General features: G+C 36.4%; 2 protein-coding genes and 1 long non-coding RNA gene across 13 annotated transcripts in view; 1 reads left to right on the top strand and 2 right to left on the bottom strand.

Annotated features, from left to right (window-relative positions):
• LOC141376869 (uncharacterized) overlaps nt 1–23785 on the bottom strand; it is a 601238-nt gene that overhangs the window by 105162 nt on the left and 472291 nt on the right. The gene's annotated exons all lie outside the window — the stretch shown is intronic.
• LOC137496842 (uncharacterized) overlaps nt 1–23785 on the bottom strand; it is a 145382-nt gene that overhangs the window by 57339 nt on the left and 64258 nt on the right. For 4 of the 8 annotated variants that reach the window (XM_087276950.1, XM_087276951.1, XM_087276955.1 and 1 more), the window contains exon 1: nt 447–503. The exons of the other annotated variants lie outside the window; for them this stretch is intronic. The gene's annotated coding sequence lies outside the window, so the exon portion shown is untranslated. Of the gene's footprint in view, nt 1–446; nt 504–23785 lie in introns of those variants that run through there. 8 annotated transcript variants of the gene reach the window in all.
• Nucleotides 315–17542, top strand: LOC141376870 (uncharacterized). Of its 4 annotated transcripts, none has more exons than XR_015504679.1 (5): nt 315–556; nt 2422–2524; nt 4847–4922; nt 16493–16637; nt 16761–17542. It is a non-coding gene; the product is annotated as an uncharacterized LOC141376870 (long non-coding RNA). The 4 variants fall into 4 exon arrangements; XR_015504677.1 differs by having other exon boundaries at nt 393–556; nt 2418–2524; XR_015504678.1 differs by lacking the exon at nt 2422–2524 and having other exon boundaries at nt 482–556.

Raw genomic sequence — 23785 nt, 5'->3', positions numbered from 1 at the left:
TCACCAGCATCACAGCACCAGCATCCCATGCTGGTCACCAGCATAATACCAGCATCACAGCACCAGCATCCCATGGTCACCACAGCATAACACCAGCATCCCATGCTGGTCACCAGCATAGCACCAGCATCTCATGCTGGTCATCACAGCATTACACCAGCATCACAGCACCAGCATCCCATGCTGGTTATCAGCATACCAGCACCAGCATCCCATGCTGGTCACCAGCATACCAGCACCAAAACACAACATATGCTGGTCTTGCTGGTGACCAGCAATGCTGGTCTATGCTGTTTTTTTCAGCAGGGTATGGTAACGTTAAATACATGTAATGCAACAGGTTGCTATATTTACATTTTCCGTGTTTTCCGAAGTATTGTTTGAAAGACTTTAAAACGCATTATATGGATTTTCGAATATTGTGCAGGTTTTTTTTTTCGACAAACCTTCCGATATTCGTTTGTGTTTATCTTCTAAAGCCAAGTTGCTGAAGCGGAAGAGATGCTCACGTGACGTGCGTGCGCGCGCGCCCACCACATTAAAGAGCGCCAAAACGGTATTTATTTATTTATTTATTTTTTATTTCATGATAACATTCATATTTTTGAACTGATAATTCACGCAAGTTAATTCACAGGAGAAATATAAAAATAAATAAAATAGTCTGTCTAGCTTACCTTTTATCAAAATATGAATAACTGCTCTCCCTGCTGACAAACAACAACAACAGAAACCTTTAGAGAATTTGAAGGGTTTTAATGGCTATAATGGGAATTATATTGGTTTTAATGGAAACTGTAATGGTCTCTTGGGTCCTTGCTGGTAATTTGTTGTCTGTGGCATGTTAAAACCACTAAATCGAGAGGAATATGTCCCACCAGATTAAAAACAATTCAAAAGTTCTGTTTTTAATTGCTAAAAGGTGATCATTTGTATTGTTTTTGTTGGTATTTGTAGTTGGCTACAAACTGTGTCTATTAGCCTAGTTGTTCTTTATTAAAATGACATTCATTACGTGGAGATGTCATTTGATGGCTTGAGCATAATAATGAACCACATAATATCCCACCATTGGTTTACTGTGTTTACATGGATTTGATAATGTCTGTATAATCCAAAAATATTTCTTAATAGCAACATTGGTGGCTATTAAGTAAACTGTAGTCATCAAATTACTATTTCAAAAGCACTTTTGGGATTTTTTTGAACAATAGTCTTTGGTTCATAGAGCAGAAGAGAAATACTGTAGTTGAGAACATAAATGTCATGTCATTTTGATTTTCAGGAGCCACAGAACCTTATCCATCATCATATAAAAATCTGTGTACTAACTTTCACAGGCAACCTAGGACATCATGTACGATCTCATTTATTTAAATTATGTCTTAAATTAATAAGTGAACAAACATTTGCTGAGTACCAAATGAGAGGATTCAGTCAAACTCACAGCACTCAAGTTCTTTGGTGCTAAGAAAAGGTATATGCTGCTATATGCCTAAAAAGTAACAATGAAACAATTAATAACTTGAGCAAAAGGGAGTAATTTGTGCAACGATCTCATGGTAGCTTCATGTCAGACCAGGCCTCATCTGAATCACAGGTGCTGGAGTCTAAAAGAAATCTAACAATGGTTAGGGAATATCTGTCATTTGCCTCCATCAAAGTGCCTGAGTTTCATGGCGTCACGCTGGATGCTCAGATTTTGTTCATCACTTTGATTGTTTTCCTCGGACCACGTGGGATTTGAGCTGAAGTTGGCTTTGAGACGCAGGAAACATCTGAGTAGCAAACCCTTGTTCCTTGCTGAGCAAATTAAAAATGTATTCGGCCCCCTCCTCCCCGCTGACTCCCGATCGCACAAGCCCACGTCCCAGCGAACAGAAAATAATAATAATAAATATATATAGCTTACATATATATATGTTTGATAGTCACAAGAAGGCTTTTCTTACTCGCTCATCAAGTGGAAAAATACATCAGCGATGTGTCCCGTCCTTGTTTTGATGTTCCATCACCTTTGTTCTTGAGATGATGAGGTTAAGTTTTGGAGAGGAACTCTCCACGCTCTGCCTTCAGACTTTCCATTTGTCTTTCATTTTGATTTTGTGACAGAACGGTGCACCGAGGGCATTGTTGGGGGTACCAGGGATTCTCAGACAGGAACTAAATATATTTTTTGTTTTCATAATTAATTTAAAGTTTCAACGCAAGTTTGTCATGAATAAAGGAGAAGAAACGGCAAAGCGATTCCGGTTTTTTGAGAGTGAACGCTGGAAAATGAAAGCTTTGTTGCGGCGAGGGGCTGAATAATTTATGCTTTGACAAGACAATGACATTATATTGTCCCACATTTCTTTTAAAGGAGCAAAACTGTATGCATGTGAAACAGCCTTAGCTCAATACATCTTTCATCCCAGACAGAATCATGCAGCAGACTTAGGCCTGTTTCTTCACAAAGCCACTACGACGTGAGTCAAGGTCAGAAGGATTGATTAAATGACACGCCAGAGCCAGACCATTAATCGTAAGTCATTCCAGATGGATTGAATAATTGTACCAAAAAAAAGTGGATCTTTCTTTGTTACATGGTATACCCGTATTGAACTGCCACTTTTGGTGCAGATCAAGTTAATGCAAACATAGACTTATTTCAGTTGGCAGTTTTGTGCAATGTTTCACTGAAAGTAAAGAATATTGCTGCCTATTTTTAGTTGTTGTTGTTGTTGTTGTTGAATGAACTTAACGGTGCTGTATGTAAGTTTTTGACTCTTCTAAAGCATAAAAATACCATAATATGATTGCATATATTTAAGAAACATGCCAAGTGAAGATTCTTGTTTATCTAAAAAACTGTTCTAAAGTCAGATATTCTGCTTTGAAAATGTGCACTACGTGCCGGAACGGCTGTCTTTGTTTTGGTAATTCTAACCTGCCCAGTGCCAGTTTAGCCAATTATATTTCAGCACCCCAGGTTGCCTGCGTCTGTGACTGAAATGCGACCTCCGGTGGACAGTAGCAGACTCTGAAATGAGACAGATTCAGTTCCACATGAGGTTATTAATTAGCAAATGTTATAAATATTACGAACATAAACATTAGCAAGTTACATTGTTACCTTGTGTCCCAACAACAATGTGATGAGATACGCAGTGATGAGCAGTTTGGCTGTTTGCACCAGACAAAACACAGAAATTTAAATACAGCCATTCAGAAACACAGACTATGCACTCACTCATGAAATGGTAAGGTTTATACTCTGATAATACAAATTAACCCTCTTTAACATTATTATATGTAGATGCTGAATCATTGATGTGTGTTTAGTTAAGTTCAATTACAAACGGTTTATTTTATTTTCAAGATCTGATGTGAACTATTTGCTGGTGCTTTCAGTATATGGCAATAAATGTCCTGTAAAATGGCATTTGAACTCACATTGTTTAACACTGAATAAAGCACATGAGGTGTAACTGGAGTTATCGGTCATAGTTTTCTGTTGTTCACCTCTGAGAAATAGAAACCATTTCTAATAAATCAAAAGGACAAAAACCCCTTTTATTTTGGAAAATATTCCTTCTATTGCATGCCGTTGCGTTTATTTAGAACAAGGTTTAATACACTCGCTTCTTTCCCTAATCTGGCAACCTGCGCTTGCTTTTGTTTTGCTCCAGGAGTGCAATACCTATTTCTACTGCTGGGTGTCAAAATTACACACTGCACCTTTAAATTTTCTAGTCATCTTAACTTACATTAGACAAATTGTCTTAAAAAAAATAGATAAACTGTACAACTTAACAAAAATAGTTGATTTACTTGATTAACTTCAAAATTAAAGTAACAAAAACATTTGTTGTCATGGCATTGTGTCATTTTTTTTGATGTGATTAAAAAATAGGATACAGTTCTTTCAAAAAGTAACTAAAAATAGTATGCATGATGTAATTAAAAACACTTAAAAATGTTATACAGTCATCATTAGAATTTACTTCAATTCATCGTTATTTCTATTGCGCTTTTTAAAATATATATTGTGTCAAAGCAGCTTGAAATAGAAGTTCTAGTAAATTGAAACTGTGTCAGTCCAGTTTTGAGAGTTGAAGTTCAGTTTAGTTCAGTGTGGTTTAATTTCTACTGCTGAAAGTCCAAACACTGAAGAGCGAATCAATTAATGCGCAGCTCCACAAGTCCCAAACCATGCAAGTCAGTGGCAAGGAACAAAACTTCACAAATTGACGAAAGTGAAGAAAAAAAAAACTTGAGAAAAACAGACTCAGGCACGACCATTTTTCTTATGACCAAACTTCTTGTGCATAGAGAGGCTGGAGAACGCTGGACGTCCATGGTGGAGAAGCTGTAGGTGTGTGTAGGTCAACAGTGGGTGTTCAGGATCAATGCGGAGACGTCTGTCACTGGGGTCTTTCTATAATCAGTCTCAAGCTCTCCACTCCTCCATGACCACCTCAGCATCTGCTCATGATACGGCCTGGTCCAGGATTATGGAGACCTCAGGATAAGGAGGATAAATTAGAAGTGGATCAAAAAAGTTATTTAAAACTCCAAATATAAGAATTGGTGTTGTTCATTGGTTTTAGGACAACTTTAATTAAATGTTTTAATCCAATTCCAATACAGTGTAAATAACTATTGTGCAATTTTACATTTACATCATCAGACTCATCCAATCAGAAACTGTAAAACTAGAGTTCTGTTCTTTGTTGCATTGCACTTTAGAACAAAACCTCATTATTCATAACTTCTCATTATGTTGAAAACTCTTTGTCAAATGCCAGGCTTTGACATTTGGTATTTGCATTAAAGATGCTTTGTGGTTTTTCTTCATCCACAGGGTCTCGGGTCTCTTCCTGATCGGTCTGGAGTTTACGGCCGCTGGGACCTTTGCTTAAAACTCTTAACAAACAGAGGTAAAGACGTTCGGGGCTTCCTCCAGCCTCGCCTCAATGCTTTATCTTTTGAAAATCTGCTAACCCCATCACACACACACACACACACAAACTCAGTCCTTTCGCTCGCAGCTACAGTCTTAAATCAAAGAGCGGACACGTGGCTGATGGGTGTTTGACACCGCTGAGCTCTTGTCACTGCTGAGTCAAAGTTGGCGGTCTGGTGTCCTTGTCTTATTCCCCGGTGCACAATCAGTTGTTAATCTGTCCACAGGGCACGGCTGCCCCCTACACCGGCAGGATCTGCATACTGAACATGGCCTCAACAAACACATGCTTGATCACAGACACACTCTGAAAACATGAAGTTTGCAGCTTTAACATCTTGCTATAACATCAAGTTAAAAAATATATAGTTTAAAAAATTTGTTTCAGTTTATGAAGCTTGTGACATTGACTTTATTTTCTAATCTGTGAAGCGCTTTGAGTGACCAGAAAAGTCAAATATATGTAATGCATTATTATTATTATTATTATTATTATTATTACTTTCAGGATAAAAGTAATGGATTATTGGATTATTATTATGGTTGTTGTTGTTATTATTATTATTATTATTACTTTCAGAATTAAATAACAATATTACTTTTTGGACTATCGGACGGATGGATGGATAGATAGACAAATATATAGATAGAAAGATGAACAATTGGAAGAATGGACAATCAGATGGATGGACAATCAGATGGATCCATCTATCCATCCTTCTATCCGTCCATCCATCCATCAGTCGGTCTGTCTGTCTGTCCAACTATCCAATTATCCATCTCTCTATCTATGGATGGATGGATGGATGGATGGATGGATGAATAGATGGACAATTGGATGGACGGACGAAGGAACTGACGTACTAATGGATGGATGGATGGATGGTCGAACAGATGGATGGATGGACAATCAGATGGTGGGATGAACAGATGGCCGTACAGACAAGTGGATGGATAGCTAGATGGAAAGACCGACAGATAGACAGAACAATGGTTAGATAGAAAGATGAACAATCATATAGATGGATGGACAGATGGATGGAAAGATGAATGGACAGTCGGATGGCTAAACAAATTAATGGATGGCCTGACAGATGGACAAACAGACAAATAGAACAGTGTATAGATAGAGAAATAGATAATTGGATAGTTGGACAGATGGATGGATGGATGGATGGATGAATAGATGGACAATTGGATGGACGGAAGAAGGAACTGACGTACTAATGGATGGATGGATGGATGGATGGATGGATGGATGGATGGTCGAACAGATGGATGGATGGACAATCAGATGGTCGGATGAACAGATGGCCGGACAGACAAGTGGATGGATTGCTAGACGGAAAGACCGACAGATAGACAGAACAATGGTTAGATAGAAAGATGAACAATCATATAGATGGATGGACAGATGGATGGAAAGATGAATGGACAGACGGATGGCTAAACAAATGAATGGATGGCCTGACAGATGGACAAACAGACAAATAGAACAGTGTATAGATAGAGAGATAGATAATTGGATAGTTGGACAGACGGATGGATGGATGGATGGATGGATGGACAAATGGACAGATACAGTAGATCGGGGGTTTTCAAAGTGTGAGGCGCGCCTCCCCTGGGGGGCGCAAGAGCATGTCAGGGGAGGCGCGGGAAAAAAATATTATATAATAAAAATATAATTAAGTTTAATTATTATATGTATTTTTATTATATTTAAACGTTTTAATTAAACAAAGCTAAAAAATAATACGTAAAAAATAAGAAAACCCTTTTTACTCAGAATGCCATAGCTGTGAATTCGCTTCTGTTTGGCAAGCCCGCCAATACAGGTATATGCCTGCTAATGCAATGGATCGGTTTCTGAGACCCCCCGATTCAAAGCCTTCAAGTTCAGGGCTTACACCCAAAAGACGACGATATGATGATCAGTATTTGAGTTTAGGATTTACGTGGACAGGACCAGCTGATGAACCACGACCTTTATGTGTGGTTTGTCAAGATATTTTGGCTAATGACAGCATGAGACCCGCTAAACTTCGACTGTTTTGACTGGGATGGACAGTTCTTGGATCGGTTCTATTCATATTGAACCATCATCCTAGTTTTAAAAACGGTATATTAAAATACTTATTACTCTGTAAATAATTGCACTTTCATGCAAATGATGATAAAAGTGAGTTAACAGTCTGACATCTGTCTGTGTCTATATATACTGTATATATATATATATATATATATATATATATATGTGTGTGTGTGTGTGTGTGTGTGCGTGTGTGCGTGTTTGGGAGGAGGGGGGCGCCAATGGATAACTTGTGTCAAAAGGGAGGACCACTGTCTTAGTCTTTGAAAAACCCTGCAGTAGATAGATGTATGCACAGGTGGTTGGATGGATGAACAGACAATCGGATGGACGGACGGATGGATGGACAGTTGGATAGACGATGGGCCTATGAGCAATCGGATAGATGGATGATGAATGGACAGACAATCAGATGGTCGGATGAACAAATGGCTGGACAGACAAATAGATGAATGGCTAGACGGACGGACAAACTGATAGACAGAACAATGTATAGAAAGATGGAAACGGCAGGAAAGTTAAATGGATGGACTGTTGGAAAGATGGATGGCCTGACAGACAGATAGACAGATGGATGGATAGAAGGATGGATGGATGGACAAATGGTTGGATAAATGGACACACAGATGGACAGTTAGAGTTGATAGATGGATGGACAGATGGATGGATATACTATATTTATATACTTTTTTTGGAAACAAATCTAAAGTTGAACATTAAAATGGTAAATAATAGGCAGAAAACTTATTCTAATTTTGTAAATGTTAAGCCAGTAAGAGTCAGATTAACAGGGCATCTTCTACTCCTGAGTTATTACCTGCTGTAGATATAATAATATATGATAGTTATGATTAAAACACTGAAGAAATAATGATGAAATCTTGTTTGAGTTTGGTAAAAAGACTCTTTCTTTTATTGATGGTTTAGTGGAAAAGACCTACGAGTGCAAGAGTAGGAGAAAATCCTCAGGCATGTTTGGGTTTATTAAATGTTTTGATAGAGCCACAGAGTCTACACATTGCTGTGGAATCTAAATCTAAAATAGTTGCTGTTAGTTTTCTCAGCATATTAACCTGAGATATGAGAATATATATCATCCACGACACTTATTTTAATCTCCACATTCTCTGTGAACTCACCCTGCTCTCTTTCTCAGTCCGTCTCATGTTGTATTTTAGATGTCACGGCTGTGTTGTATCAAACACACACGCTCACTGCCCGCCAGTGTCCCCCTGCTAAGCTCATTCTACTCTAATTAATTTGCTCTTATTAGCTAAATATGCTTTTGAAGGGCCAGTCTCTGTGTTGTGACACTATTTGCCCAGCGGAGCTCCTGTAATAAAGTGTACAAATTCACCAGATAATTGTGCGCTGATACTGGCGGTGCCCCTCAAGTGTGCACACTTGAACCCACAGCACTTCAGGCCCCGCGGTGTCTGTGTGTGTGAGAGTGTGTGTGTGTGTGTGTGTGTGTGTGTGATGGGGGTTGGTGGACTGCATTATTCATCTCCACTGCCGAGTTTCAGGGTGGCGTTAGGGGAACGGCGTCCCTCCCTGAATCTGTCTGAGCTCAAGGAGAGGCAGAAAATTAACAGGCCAGACCTGTTCACATGAACTAATAGCTCAAAGCCACTCTCAAAGACAGATAAATAGATATTTAAATTGCATTTACTTTGGAAATTCAACCGAGATAGTTTTCATTAGACATGTAATCACTGGCTGAATTCAGACGGAGCGACGCCGCCTTGCTTAAGATGAAAGAAATAAAAAATCTGATTCGTACTTTGCTCTTAAGACTAATGACGTGTTCCTGCCATACTGATGTTACTATTAAAATGATAATTTAAGGTGGCAGGTTTAAGGAATAATCAAATCTGTGCTCAGATGGACAAAATGAAAGGTGTCAGTTAAGAAAACACTGAAGGTAGAAATTCAGGGTGGAAAAAACATGGCAATTAACCTGAAATGCACTGTGGGTTCTTATATTAGTGTTTTCAGTTCATACTCCATATTTCAAAGAAACTACTTATAATGAAACGGAAATAAATCAAATAAAACAGAATTGAAATATCAAACAAAATGGCTTAAAGAATATAAAGGACAGAAGTAGACACGTCGGGTATTGTCGAAGGAAGGAAGGAAGGAAGGAAGGAAGGAAGGAAGGAAGGAAGGAAGGAAGGAAGGAAGGAAGGAAGAAAGAAAGAAATGAAGGAAGGATGGATCGATGGATGGATGAAAGGAAGGATGGATGGATGGATGGATGGATGCTGTAGAAAGAAAGAAAGAAAGAAAGAAAGAAAGAAAGAAAGAAAGAAAAAAAGAAAGAAAGAATAATAAATGGATGGATGGATGGATGGATGCTGTAGATGATAGATAGACAGATGATAGATAGACAGATAGATAGATAGATAGATAGATAGATAGATAGATAGATAGATAGATAGATAGATAGATAGATAGATAGATAGATAGATAGATAGATAGATTAAAAATACATACACAATGTATGTTCCAGAATAAATAAGAAAATAAATAAACAAACAAATAAATAATCTACATGAGATTGAAATAGAAAAATTAAGAAGATTGAAGGGAAAAATTCGGGGTAGAAAAAAACATGGCAATTAACCTGAAATGCACTGTGGATTTTTATATTATTGCTTTTAAATCATATTCTGTTTCAAACACACTATTTAAATTGAAATGGACATAAATAAAATAAAACAGAATATAAACAGAGTATAAAATTTTTTTTTACAAGGTTGAAAAAATTTCATAACATTTATAAAGATTATAAATTTAACAGGCCCACTGCCGGGTTTAGGTGGATCGAAAGACCCACCCCTCACTGACAAAAGTCCAGAATTTGTCCCATACATGAGCTCAATTGTCCTATTTTGACTGCTCTGCCATCGTAATGAGTGAAAATAACCCATTAAAAACACTTTAGGACCAAACCAAATCCTCTGTTGGCTTCAGCAAATCAGTTTTGATCATGGCAAACAATTATTTGTCATGAGTCCAACATCCAGCTGTGCAGGAAAACATACAATCTGATGTTAGTGATGGCATCTTTTAATACTGTATTGTTTTTAAATTGACAAAACACCTCACTTTTTTTCTAAACCTTTATGCTCCAATGGATTCTTTTAGTTTTCTTTTTAATGATATACAGTGCCCAGCATAATTGAGCACACTCTATTTTGAAAATGAATATTTTTATCCATTTCTTAGTGAATATAGGCAATGTATTTTGGTGCATTTAAACAAAACACATTTATTAAACAGATAAATTTATTAAAATAATATTTTAGTCACCAAACATATTTAGAAATTGAAAGATAATACAATTACATTCAAGCAAAATATTGCAAAAATAATTTACAACCTACAAAATTTCAATAAAATTTTTCATTTTTTTGCTTCTCTTGATTTTTCCCTTTTTTAAATTTGTATTTAATATTTTTCTATATCATTTAAATTTGGCTTTACTAGTTTTTGGACCGTTATCGTAAGTTATTTTGTTAGATAAGCTCCAGATTTGGCTTCAATCTAATGTTTATGCATAAATATAATATTGTATAGCTTCCTATTAAAACTAATTATTTAAAAGATTGATTTGTGAGGGGTGTACTCATATATGCTGAACACTGTGTGATGTAATGCATTTGTATTTTTAAAATATTTAATCTTTATTCAAAATCTTTAGGAAATATTTTTGTTACATCAAAAACCATCCGACAAGCTAATCCAGCTGAAAATAGTGCTTGAAATCTATTTAAATCTCATAATTAAATAGAAAATGAGGCGTATGACTGCAAAAAGGTTCACTTTTTGAGAAAAAAGAACCACTCCTTTTACTAGGCTGGCTACAGGCCTAAATAATATACAATGTATGATCCAGAATAAACAAACAAACTAATAAATAATCTACGGGTGATAGAAATTATAAAAAAAAAAAAACCTAAGCATTTTGTATAAAAAACAAAAAACAAATGTGCAATGCGAAATAGAAATGCACAAAAGAGATAAACGCAGGTTTTTAGAAATATGGAATTCAATCAATTATACATGCAATTATATCAACGTACTTTGTGCTGATTTGCAATAAATCAATTGAAAAAAGCTGAACCAGATTTGAATACTAATAAATGAAATAAAAACGAAGCAAACAGAAAGATAGAACAATTGTCTGTTGCTTTTGTTTGTCAAAAGCGCGGAGTGAAAGCTAAACTCCTCACATACAAGTGTAACAGCTCCCAATGGCAGAAGAAACAGAGAAACAGAACATCTCCATCCTCCTTTGATTCATCCCTTGCCGGTTTTCCGAATCAGTTTGCCCGCTGCCGCTCGCGCCCGGGCCGCATTTCGCCCACCCCACGGGAACATGCACTGTCCGTCTGAAATTCAGCCGGAATGAAAATTTCATTGGCATTCCCCTTCATACTCCAATAAAAAGAAGATACATGGACTTATCGGAGGTGTGGAGATCCCATCCAGCACAAAGCCTCGTCTGCTAAAATCATTCTTAGGGGCCATAAAAAGTGTGCATGTCAAACGAGCCCCAGGGACGAACCCTCAGCTGAGGTGATCTGCAGGTTTAGCAAAGCGAATTGACTGGACACTGTCAGTTAATTAGCCATTTCAATACACCGTTTCACAGACAGGCTCTTCTAGGCGACCGTGGGTAACTGAATATATTTCTTCTCTTTCAAGCTTTACGGCCGGGCTCTATATCAAAAGCTTTGCGCAGCCGAAAAAGACGGGGATGCTGTCTTTAACTGGGATTGACAGAGGCTCGCTCCTGAAACGCATCACCAGAATTGGAGAATAGGTAAATTTGTCAGGAGACAAAGGGCTGCCAGAGTTTGAGGCAATAGGCGCTGTATATTTTTTCAGATAATAAGGCATTAAATAGATCTGAACAGCTCAAAGAGGGATCTGGGCGGTTATTGCGGAAGCGCGGCAGGCTGAAATCCCTGACAATACCCTGTTCAGACACTTTTACATTGTTTCAACATACATTTATCATCTTTCTACGTCCAAATGTGATCACTCGGTGCACTCTGCAGAACATCATATATTACATTATTCCAGGAGGGCAAAGATTCCTGCGTCTGCTGAGAAGTAGACCTCAGAATGCGATGTCTCTCATCGTAAATGACGCCACTGTCTTACTGCCAATTTAAACTAACAGTCTATAAATCTCAGCAGCTATGTTACACATGCTGCTTTATGAAAGAATTAACTTAAATAATATGTGCAACAACTACATTTTTTTACGTGCAACAGCCTTTGTCAATGCAAATCTGCCTGCCAAGGTGTTGCTATAAAACATTCTAAATCTTTTTAGAGCGTTGCTTCCTTACTAAAACATATCTGATGCATGTTGTGTACACACGGAAAACTGTTTGCTGTTTGTTAAAAATACTTGGTTAATTGAGTTGAAACAACCCAATGCTTGAGTTTTTGGGAACAACTTTATAGTTTTATGATGTTTCATTAATTTCTTCAGCCAATGGGAATGTTATCACTCGATTGAATGGGCATTATCAGTGGTTATCAGCTGATAGATATGGGCCAGTAGGGCCCTTCTGGGCCTACTAGTAGGCTCAGAAAGCTGTAATCATCTATTCACATGGTTAATCAGCTATAGATCACATTCAGCTGCAGCTGGAAGTTAATGAGAATTCATTCATTCATTTTCTTTTCGGCTTATTCACTTTATTAAACAGGGGTTGCCATAGCGGAATGAACCGACAACTTTTGTAGCATGTGTTTTATGCAGAGGATGCCCTTCCAGATGCAACCCATCACTGGGAAACACCCACAAACTCTTGCATTCCCACACATAAACTACGGCCAATTTAGCTTATTCAATTCACCTAAAGCGCATGTCTTTGAACTGTGGGGGAAACTGGAGCACCCGGAGAAAACCCACACCAACATGGGAAGAACATGCAAACTACACACAGATAGCCAATTGACCCAGCTGGGGCTCGAAACATCGACCTTCTTGCTGTGAGGAGACTGTGCTTTCCACAGCGCCACCGTGCTGCCCCTTAATGAGAATTATTTATATTATTTATTAAATTTCCTGTTAATTGTATTTTATTATTGTCCACCCCTACCTAAACCCTAACCCAAAAAAAAAAACAGATCTGGAGTCTTCTCTATTAGTACAGCTGATTAACCATGTGGATGGATGATTACAGCCTTCAGGTGGTGAAGGCCTCTACTGGCCCAAATCTTTAAGCTGATAACCACCAATAAGCAACAACTGTGAGCAACTGAGAGCAATGCCAGTATTTATTCCAACCAAAAATAAAGATTGTATCATTTCAAATATTTTAGTATCAATATTAATCGACATATGAATATTTCTGACAATACTACAGCATAGTTACAACTTCAAAAGGGGCTAACTAGATTATGTCAGCCAGCTAAACATTGACTCCTAGTTGCACCTGTCTGAAATTTAGCAAAACATGTTAATTCATTTTAACCCTGGATATTGTAAACCATAAATGGAGTCTTAATAGATCCAGAATAGTCAGCAATTGATAAAGGCTGGGTGTAGTAGTTTACTAACTAGACTATATATACTAGGAAAGAAGCAAGGAAGCAAGGAAGGAAGGAATAAACAAGCAAATGAACGAGCATACAAGGAAGGAACAAACGAGTGAACCAACGAATGAATGAGCAAACAAATGAACGAGCAAACGAATGAGTGAACGAGCAAACAAACAAACGAGCGAACAAATGAATAAACGAACAAACAAGCGAGCGAGCGAACGAACGCACGAGTAAACAATTGAACAAACAAATGAACGAAGGAATGATTCAAGGAAGCAAGGATGGAAGGGAGGAATAAACAAGCAAATGAATGAGCATACAAAGGAAGGAACCAACGAGTGAACCAACGAACGAATGAGCAAAGAAATGAACGAGCAAACGAATGAACAAGTGAACAAATGAACGAACGAACAAACACGCGAGCTAGCAAACGAACGCATGTATAAACAATTGAACGCACAAATGAATGAAGTAACGATTCAAGGAAGCAAGGAAGGAAGGATTGAATAAACAAGCAAATTTACAAGCAAACAAAGGAACGAACGAACGAGTGAACCAACGAATGAGCAAACGAATGAACGAATGAGTGAACGAGCAAAAAAAAAAAAAAACAAACAAATGAATGAACCAGCAAGCGAACAAGCGAGCGAGCTAGCAAACAAAGACATAAACGAATAAGTGAATAAACGAACAAACGAGCGAACAAAAGAGCGTGCAAAAAAATTAGCGAATGATCAAACAAAAGAATTAACGCACAAGTTAATGAACGAATGAGCGAACGAACGAGCAAGCAAATGAACAAGCGAGCAAACGAACAAGTGAGCGAATGAGTAAGCAAGCAAACTAAGGAGCGAACGAACAAATCAGCAAACGAACGAACAACCGAACAACCAAACAAATGAATGAAGGAAAAAATTAACAAATGAATAAATAAAGGAAGGACAGAACAAACAAACAAATGAAGGAAGTAGGGTTGGGCATCTAAGCTATAATGCCGATCCGATACGCATCTCGATACAAAGAATACGATCCGATATATTAGCGATACATTTGTGACATATTGCGATGCAACACGATACGATTCACACCCATATCACGATACGATGCGATATTTCAGCACTAACTAATTAGATCAAGTTTATGAGATGATGTGAAAGAGGATGCTGTGCCATTGAATGAGTTTGATTATTTATTAACCAAGCAAAACCAAGACTTTTTTTTACAAACTGGCTCTTCTCTCAGAGCCAGAGTGTCAGTTTACAGTAGAGGGCCATTTTAGAACATATAGCACATATTATTTAAGTATTTTCAAGATAAACAGAATGTATAAGTGCAATATATATTAAATATATATATATATTTGCACTCTTTCAACATAAATAAATTTAGCATTGCACAACAAGAATTGTGATTTAACTTTTCAACTATGAAAACAAGTTTTACAAAGATATATTTTGCCACTGATTATTCAAAACTTAAGGTCGTGAACTAGCAGTGTTATGCTGCTTTGAAACATCACTGTCACTGTAAACAACAGGCTAATAAAAATATAACAAACCAGCAATCTTCTTGCTGTGAGGTGGTCAAACTACCCACTGTGCCACCGTGACACCCAATTATTTTTATCATTATTATTATTAATATTATTATTATTATTATTATTAAATAAAAATTAACAGGAGGAGGTGTTTAAAACCTTCGTTCTCCGTGACACTAGGCTGAATATCTTTGCAGATGAACAATGCAATAGCATTCGTTATTGGCGTAGAGCGAGCAGAACTGTTGCGCATGGAAAAAAAACTTTCAATGCTTTTCTCACCACTTTTGGAGCTGGTAGCTACAGTTGAAGCAGTGCGAAAGCCGGGGATGCAGAAACACTGGAAGATGCTTTCACAACAACACCGTGGCGCCGCTTCAAGTGAGATATCAGATTAGTCGTACTGCCCGCGTATTTTACAGATGCGCGGCACACTTTTGCAAATTGCATCTGTCCTGTCATGTCGTCCATCCTTAAATCCATAATGTTGCCATACTTTAGATTTAAAACTCAGTGGGGAATAAAATGTTTGTTTTGCTTCTCGCGCTTTCTGAGGGCGCTCCACTAGCTTCATCCGCACACCTGATACACTGAGTTGTAGTGTGTGCACATCCGCAAATCCGTTGCTAAGGCTTACTTTATGTAGGTCGATTAAATTATGCGCCAAAAAACAGGTTGACAACACTTGTTAATAAATAAAAAATATATTCTATATTAAAAATATAAGCTGTATCTCGGAAAAATCGATGCATCTCGCAAAAACCGATGTATCTCGATTTGCTTCCAAAATTTCCTTCATCCTCTACTGCTCAACCGATGCACTCGCATCGTGCACGCGCATGACCGCGTATCGATACATATCGGTTAATCTTCCCATCCCTAGAAGGAAGGAATGTAGAAAGATAACTGAATGCACTAAAGTATGTTATGTTTACATTTCCTGCACAAACTGCGTGCATTGCAAACACCTTCACTTTTCACTGTGTAATCCTCACTATTCTTGAGTACTTTTAAAAGGGCTGCATAATTTGAGTAATATTTGCAGATCCTTTTACCACACTTTTGGGCAAGTAATGGTACTTTTACTTGAGTATGATATTTTCAGAACTCTTTCCACCACTGCAAACCAGTTAATCAGAATCAGAACATTGACTCCCAGTTGCACCTGCCTAAACTTTAGCAATAAAAACCCATACCAGGTATAAACAGAGCCTAAATGGAGCCAGAATATTCTGCAAATGCTGATTCACACTTCAGTGACTTCAATCTCTGCTTGTAAGCAACAACCGTGTAACTGACACAGCATCTCAGCGCATTCATCTGCACCTCTGCTCCTTAACAGACAGTGATGGAGGCGTCTTAAAGCAGAAGAACAACACTGCGCAGTGACGGAGGGAAATCAGACGACTGTCAACAACACACAGGAGCAAGTGGCCTCGACACGTGCCTGTTTGGTTACATGTCACGGCTGCTTCCTTCAGACAGAGGTGCGCATGGTAATGTTTGTTGAGTAGGGTGGGTTTGTGTTTATTTATATCTTAACAGGGGGAGCACAGGAGCGCGTGTACGGGTAACTTTCACTTCTCTCTCTCTTTCTTTTTTTTTGGCAGCGGTGGTGTGAGATGGGGGTTGGCTGACAGGGCTTCCCGCTAGAGGCTTTCAGGTCTCTTTACACTGGCTTCTGAGGACTTTTCATGTTCTTATGGAAAATATCCCTTTGAAATCCCTGCGCTGCACATTTTAATCTCATTTGTGGGGGAGAGTGATGCCGAGACAGGCCTGGGGAGAGCCGAGCGTTTCTGCGGCTCTCTCGCTCTCTCCCTCCTTTTTCTTAGCATAATTTCATTCGTCAGAAGAATCCCTAGGCTGACATAGCTGGAGTGATTTAATTGATTTTAATCATCCACCTGAGAGAGGGAATTTGCGCCCTCTGTCCTGGAAGATAATGCCGGCGTCTTGGAGGATATCTCACTCCTTGTTAATGCTCCGCCGTCTCCTGTCACGTTATGAAAGGAAACTTTTGCAAATCACAGCGAGGCATTTGCATAACTAATTGCGCCGATGTGTGCCGTTTCCCCTCACAGCGGAGTCAAATCGCTTAATTTTTTAAACTCTGTGTGAATGCAATTCAAAGCCAGCTTCACTCAGCAGCATCTAAATGTACCGTAGTGTTCTAACAGTCAGTTTTGAAGTTTAGGCAGGTGTGACTGTAGAAGTTAGCACAGTCAAGTTGAGGCCTTCTAATGCTAAAACTACACTGTTGTGAACTCAGAAATGGAATTTAAAATGTATTTTTTAAGTACCAATATGGATGCTTTAGGTATAAACCTGCACCTTTTGTAAGGATACTACCCAATGACTGTTTTGTATAATACAATATTTTAATATATAATAATCACCATCACTATTTAACTTACTGCTCAAGTGTAGGCAGGTGTGACACGAAGTTAGCACAGTCAAGTTGGGGCCTTCTAATGCTAAAACTACACTGTGAACTCAGAAATGGAATTTAAAATGTATTTTTTAAGTACCAACATGTATCCTTTAGGTCCGTAAACCTGCACCTTTTGTAAAGATACTACCCAATGAATGCTTTGTATAATACAATTTATTAATGTTTACTAATTACCATAATGATTTAACATATATTGTTAAAAAGTATGTAAAGTTTAGGTAGGTATGACTAGAAGTTAGCGCAGTCTAGTTGGGGTAAATATCTGCCAACACTTTTGTTTTTCCGGGAGTCTCCTGTATTTCCAAACTAAGCTCATTCTGAAAACAAAGTCCCACGGATGTTTCTGGAGACCGCAATTTATGTACATTTAAACTGCATTTAAGGTACATATAGCGGCATTTAATTTTTTGAGCGAACGCTACAAGGCGGTATGACGCCGTTCCTTTTTGCGTTTGCCGGCTGACCGATTACCTCTGTGTGAAGGGCTTTACCGCCACAACCAGTTTGTCCAGTTAGCTCGTTGTGTAGCTCATTGTGTATGGCCGGTCGCCCAGTCAATCATTCAGTCAGTCAGACAGAGGGTCACTCGACAGCGGCCTTCGGAGGGTTTACGCGAGAACAGCGCGGACGCGAACCGCACTTGCGATAGACGTTTAAGATGTGAAAAAGCACACACAGCGGCCTCTCGCGGATTCACGAAAACAATAACTGCACAAATACGTACCTCCCGGGACGTATTTTGCATTCTCCAGTTTTGTCCATGGGACTACGTTTTCAGAATGAGCCTGGGTTGCGTATTTTAGACCCATCTCCCAAATTGTTCTGTCTCCCGGAAAATGCTTGGAATCCCCCCTCCCTTCAATTTAGACATTATGCAAGAGAATCATTCAAATACTAGTTCTAAAGTGATGTTGGTGAAGTAGTAACAGTTCCTGCTGTTCTGACGGTTAGCTGCAGATGTGTATGAATGCCGGAAGAAACTAGTTCCTTCTACAAAAGGGTTTTTGAGACTCTCTGTGCTTGATTTTCTTATTAAATACACGATTATGCCTGCCTTATGGGACACTAAGGCAGTAATATTCTAAGACACTAGTATTCTAAATTCATCAGAATATTAAGTAAAAATCATGCTCCATGAAGTCATTTAGTACATTTCCTACTGTAAATATATCAAGTTAATTTGTAATTATTAACATGCATTGCTAAGAACTTTGCACAACTTTAAAGCTGATTTTCTCAATATTCCGACTATTTGGCACACTTCCGGATTGTCAAATAGCTGGATATAAGATGAATATTGTTCTATTATAACACAGTACACACCAATGGAAAGCTCATTTATGCGGCTTACATGTAAAAATATTTTTAAAGTATCAGTAACAAACAATTGACCCTTATGACTGGTTTTGTGGTCAAGGGTCATATATTAGTATATATTACTAGTGAATGACTAGTGAATACTAATCACTATAAGGATTTAACATTTATTGCTGAAGTTTCGGCAGCAACAAGGAGTCAAGTTTTATGTGGTTAGCAAGTTAGTCAAGACTGAATTTAATTGTGGATACATATAATTTAAACAGCCACAGTAGTGAAAGAGAGAGTCATGACGTGGCCAAGCAATGTGACCCAACTGAATTTGAATCCATTCAAGTGCACACTCACAGTAGTGAACACGCACCCAGAGCAGCTCAAACACTAGGCCCCGTTGTGTTATAAGCTGTAAAAAGTGCACTTCCAGATATTCAGAGTTGCCATTTAAATGAATAGGGATGTTAACTTCTGTTTGTTTGTCGTTTGCCTTTTTTTTTTGGAAATCTTATATATGGCCAAATACAAACATACAGTATATGACATTACAGCTAACATAATTGAACATGTGTAATATCTGCAATTCCAATGGCTGAAAAAAATTAAACAGCAGTAATGTTAAATACATGTTGCATGTGACATACTGTATATTTAATATTTTATATGTAAAATCCAAACAAGCTTGTATGTACAGTAATGTAATTTGCATACTGGATATTGCTACACTGTAATACCTAATAAGTTAGAGTAACACAAACCGTTTGAGAAAACCAATTGCAACAAACCATTTAAGTTCAACAACTAATGCTAAAGTACTGTGAACTTAATCTAATCTGAATAAATGAAGCAATTTGAGCACAGTTAAACCCAATTAATGAATAGAACTCAAACCAACTGAGTACTGTAAAACTCAACAAGTTTAGGCAACTCAAACTGTTTGAGAAAACTGGTTGCTACAAACTATTGGAGTTAAAAAAACGAATCTATATGTGTACTGTCAACTTAATACATTTTAGCTGAAGTAATAAGGTATTTAATTAGCTCATTACCTTCAAAACTGAGTTCAAAACTCTTTTCAAAAGAGTAGAATTAATTTTAAGTACATTTTGAGTAAACTACACTCATTTCATTTGATAAAGATCAATGTTGGGTTTTACAGTGTATTTATCAGATTTTTAAACGGGTTTAAGATCTACAGCGAAAACAAAACTACTTTTTCTACTTTAATGAATATCAACACGATCAACAATCTTCTAAAAAGTACATTTCAAATAGATAAATCAATGGTGTTACAATAATTGCCTTTTGCAAACGTATGTTTCAATGACAATGCATTTAGCACAGTGCAGATGCGCAGTAATTATAATAATAATAAACAAAATATGTTGACACTATAAATTAGCATTCACATTTTTCCTCTTATATTTGAACTGACGCGTGTAAAGGCACAAAAATCACAATTACCGACTTCTCACCTGCGAGACTCTGATGGCTGTGCTCTCGGTAGATTTGGTCAGACAGCACTGGCTCTGTAATGAGCAGACGTCTGCTGTCTATCAAAGCCACTGATAATAACTAATGCATAGAATTGATTTGAAAGTTCTGCAAATTCCCTGGTGTTTCAAATGCTTTCACACTGACAATGCTGAGAGTTTCTCTCCTTCTGAGACACTAGGAAAGAATGTATCGTCCATTTATGATTCATGGGAAATATTTTCACTTGAGGAAAGAAGCAATGAAAGATAGATATCTGTAGTATTAAAGGGATAGTTCACACCTCGCCAAAGAAAAAAAGACAAGAAAATGTGCAGTTTTACTCACCCTCAGGCTATATCCAAGATGTAGGTGACTTTAGTAAAGAAAAATTAAAGATGATTTGTAGCTGAAATTGTGGTCCTTGTTGATTCATAAAATGAAAGGCAGTGGCTTTCAGCACTTTAAGAGTCAAAGAATATATACATTATATATATATATATATATATGTATATATATATATATATATATGTATATATATATATATATATATATATATATATATATATATATATATATATATATATATATATATATATGTATATATATATATATACATACAGGCAAAACTAAATTAATACTAAAATTCGCTTTTATGAAGTGAAACAATCAGAAACTTAACATTATTTACAACATTATAACCTGTAGTCACTTTATTCTGTATTGTCTGCTCTCCAACACTACAGCACTTACAGTAACTATGTCATATTGTTAATTCGTACTGTAAAAAAAAAAATATATATATATAAATAAAAAATCTGTCAAAGTCTTATTGCACTGCACTCTTCACTTATTTGCAGTCTACCTGCTTTGTGCCCTTATTTGTATATAATATTTTTGATTTTGATCATTTTAACTAAAGTTCTTTGTATTTATTGCATTTTTTACATTCCTCTTGTAGTGTTTATTGATACCTGTATGCACCTGAGAGTAATGTAACTTCAGTTCTCTGTATGTCTGTATGTGACAAAACAATCCAAAGCATTTTCAGGAACTCTATACTCTTTTTTTTTTTTGACTATAGAAAAAAAAAAACTGGTTATACTTTACTTAAAGGAATGTTCATAAAAGAGTCATTAAATCTTTATTATTCATGACACGATTATAATGGCCTTATGACAATCATGTTTATAACAGATTTATGACAAGTTTTGTTGTCTTGGTAATGTCAACTTGTCATGACAAAGATGAAGACAGGTTGTGATGTATTTCTTTGTCAAGTTGTCATACAAAACAATGTCATCTTTCCATTTAAGATGGCATAACGATTATGATTTAAACCACATTGAACTGAGCTACACTGAACTGAACTTAAACACTAAAAACTGAACTACCATGATCCAGTTATTATGACCATTTATGTGAAGCAGCTTTGACACAATCTATCATTGTAAAAGCGCTATACAAATAAAGCTGAATTAAATAGAATTGAATAACTGGCAAATGACACATTAGCATACATAAAATCTCATTCACTTTCAAGACGTTTCATGTCATGATTCTAAAAGTTTAATGACCCCTTCAAGTAAAGTGTTACCAAAACACTTTCACTTAAACTGAGAAAAATCTCATCCATAAAATGGTTTTGGACTTTATGATCAATAAAGTTTAAAACCTGTCCAGAAACCATTATATTTCACCCTAAAACAAAATGGAAATAAAATTCAGAAATTAAAATATTTACAGTTCAAAGAATAGATGTTTGATTTTAGTGTCTGCATTAACGTAAATTAACAATAAATAATACATTTTAAAAGCAAGTATACTGTACGTTTATGTTAAAAGCTTCCGTGAAAAAAAAAATATATATAGACCCTGCACTTTTTTCTTCTTCTTTTTTTTTTATATTTCTGAAATGATGTTTTCCAGAGCAAGAAAATTTTCACAGTATATCTGATAATATTTTTTCTTCTGGAGAAAGTCTTATTTGTTTTATTTTGGGCTAGAATAAAAGCAGTTTTTAATTTTTTAAAAGCCATTTTAAGGACAAAATTATTAGCCCCTTTAAGCTATTTTGTTCGATAGTCTACAGAACAAACCATCATTAAACAATAACTTGCCTAATTACCCTAACCTGCCTAGTTAACCTAATAAACCTAGTTAAGTCTTTAAATGTCACTTTATGCTGTATAGAAGTGTTTTGAAAAATATCTAGTCAAATATTTTGTACTGTCATCATGACAAAGATAAAATAAATCAGTTATTAGAGATTAGTTATTAAACTATTATGTTTAGAAATGTGATAAAAAAAAATCTGTAAAATATGATGTCCAAATACTAGTGAAATAATATCTCATTGTCATTCATCATAACATAATGTTCATATGTCAAAAGTGAAATTAAAATGAACCTATGGTCAAATCATACACATTAACAATTACAATTAGTATTTTTAATCAATACATTCTTGTTCTAAATATGACCTGAAAGATTTTGTGATTTGTTTACATCCTAAACTTTATGAAATGTGACTCTGAAATATTTTTGTGAGGTTCAGTTGATAATTGCTGCCAAAATAATTCATAATTAGAAACTAATCAAATGAAATTAGTATTAAATGAATGCATAATAAAAGCAAGTCAAGTGTATACAGTACAGTATGTTAAAAAGATGTTAAAAATACTAGTGAACTAATATCTCATTGTCATTAATCATAACATACTGCACATTAAAAAAAAATATTTAAATCAAAATTAATCTATGAATGTCAAATTATGCACATTTAAATGTACAACTAATTTGTATTTTTAATCATCAAACCTTTCCTGTTCTTGATACGACTGACAAGATTTTGCAATTGTTTTACATCCAAAACTTAATGAAACATGACTCTTAAATCTTTTGTGAATTTTAGTTGATAACTGGTGCCAAAATAATTCAGAATTAGAAACTAAAAATCATCCATTCAAATGCTTTAAATGACAAATTAAGACTGATGAACAGTTTTACTGCAGTAACAACCGATTAAATGCCTCTAATCTATTTTTATGACAGGCCTTTTCAAGCGAATACGTTTGTATTTGGCCTAAAACATCCCAGTGATGTTATTTGCATGAACCGTCTTAGAAAGTTATTAATAATTTCTCAATGATTCCAATACATATAATTAATGATGAAGCTTGTTTACCTTCATGAATTATAAATGCTCCAGCTACTGTAAATCCTATACAGCTTTAAGGATATGAACGAATGCTTAAACCCAATATAAATATTTTTGGGCCAAATAATTATTCACGTCTGACATCAAAAATGCATAGGCAAATTTGAATCAAACGAGAGACGTCGAGGTGGAAATGACTGGTTTTTCTGTGTGCATCAATAAACACTAAAATGATT

The sequence above is a fragment of the Danio rerio genome, chromosome 12, assembly GCF_052040795.2.
Source record: "Danio rerio strain M-AB ecotype USA chromosome 12, GRCz13ab, whole genome shotgun sequence".
In the NCBI taxonomy this organism is placed as follows: domain Eukaryota; kingdom Metazoa; phylum Chordata; class Actinopteri; order Cypriniformes; family Danionidae; genus Danio; species Danio rerio.
The sequence above is the reverse complement of the archived record's forward strand: the minus strand, read 5'-3'. Positions and strand labels throughout refer to the sequence as shown.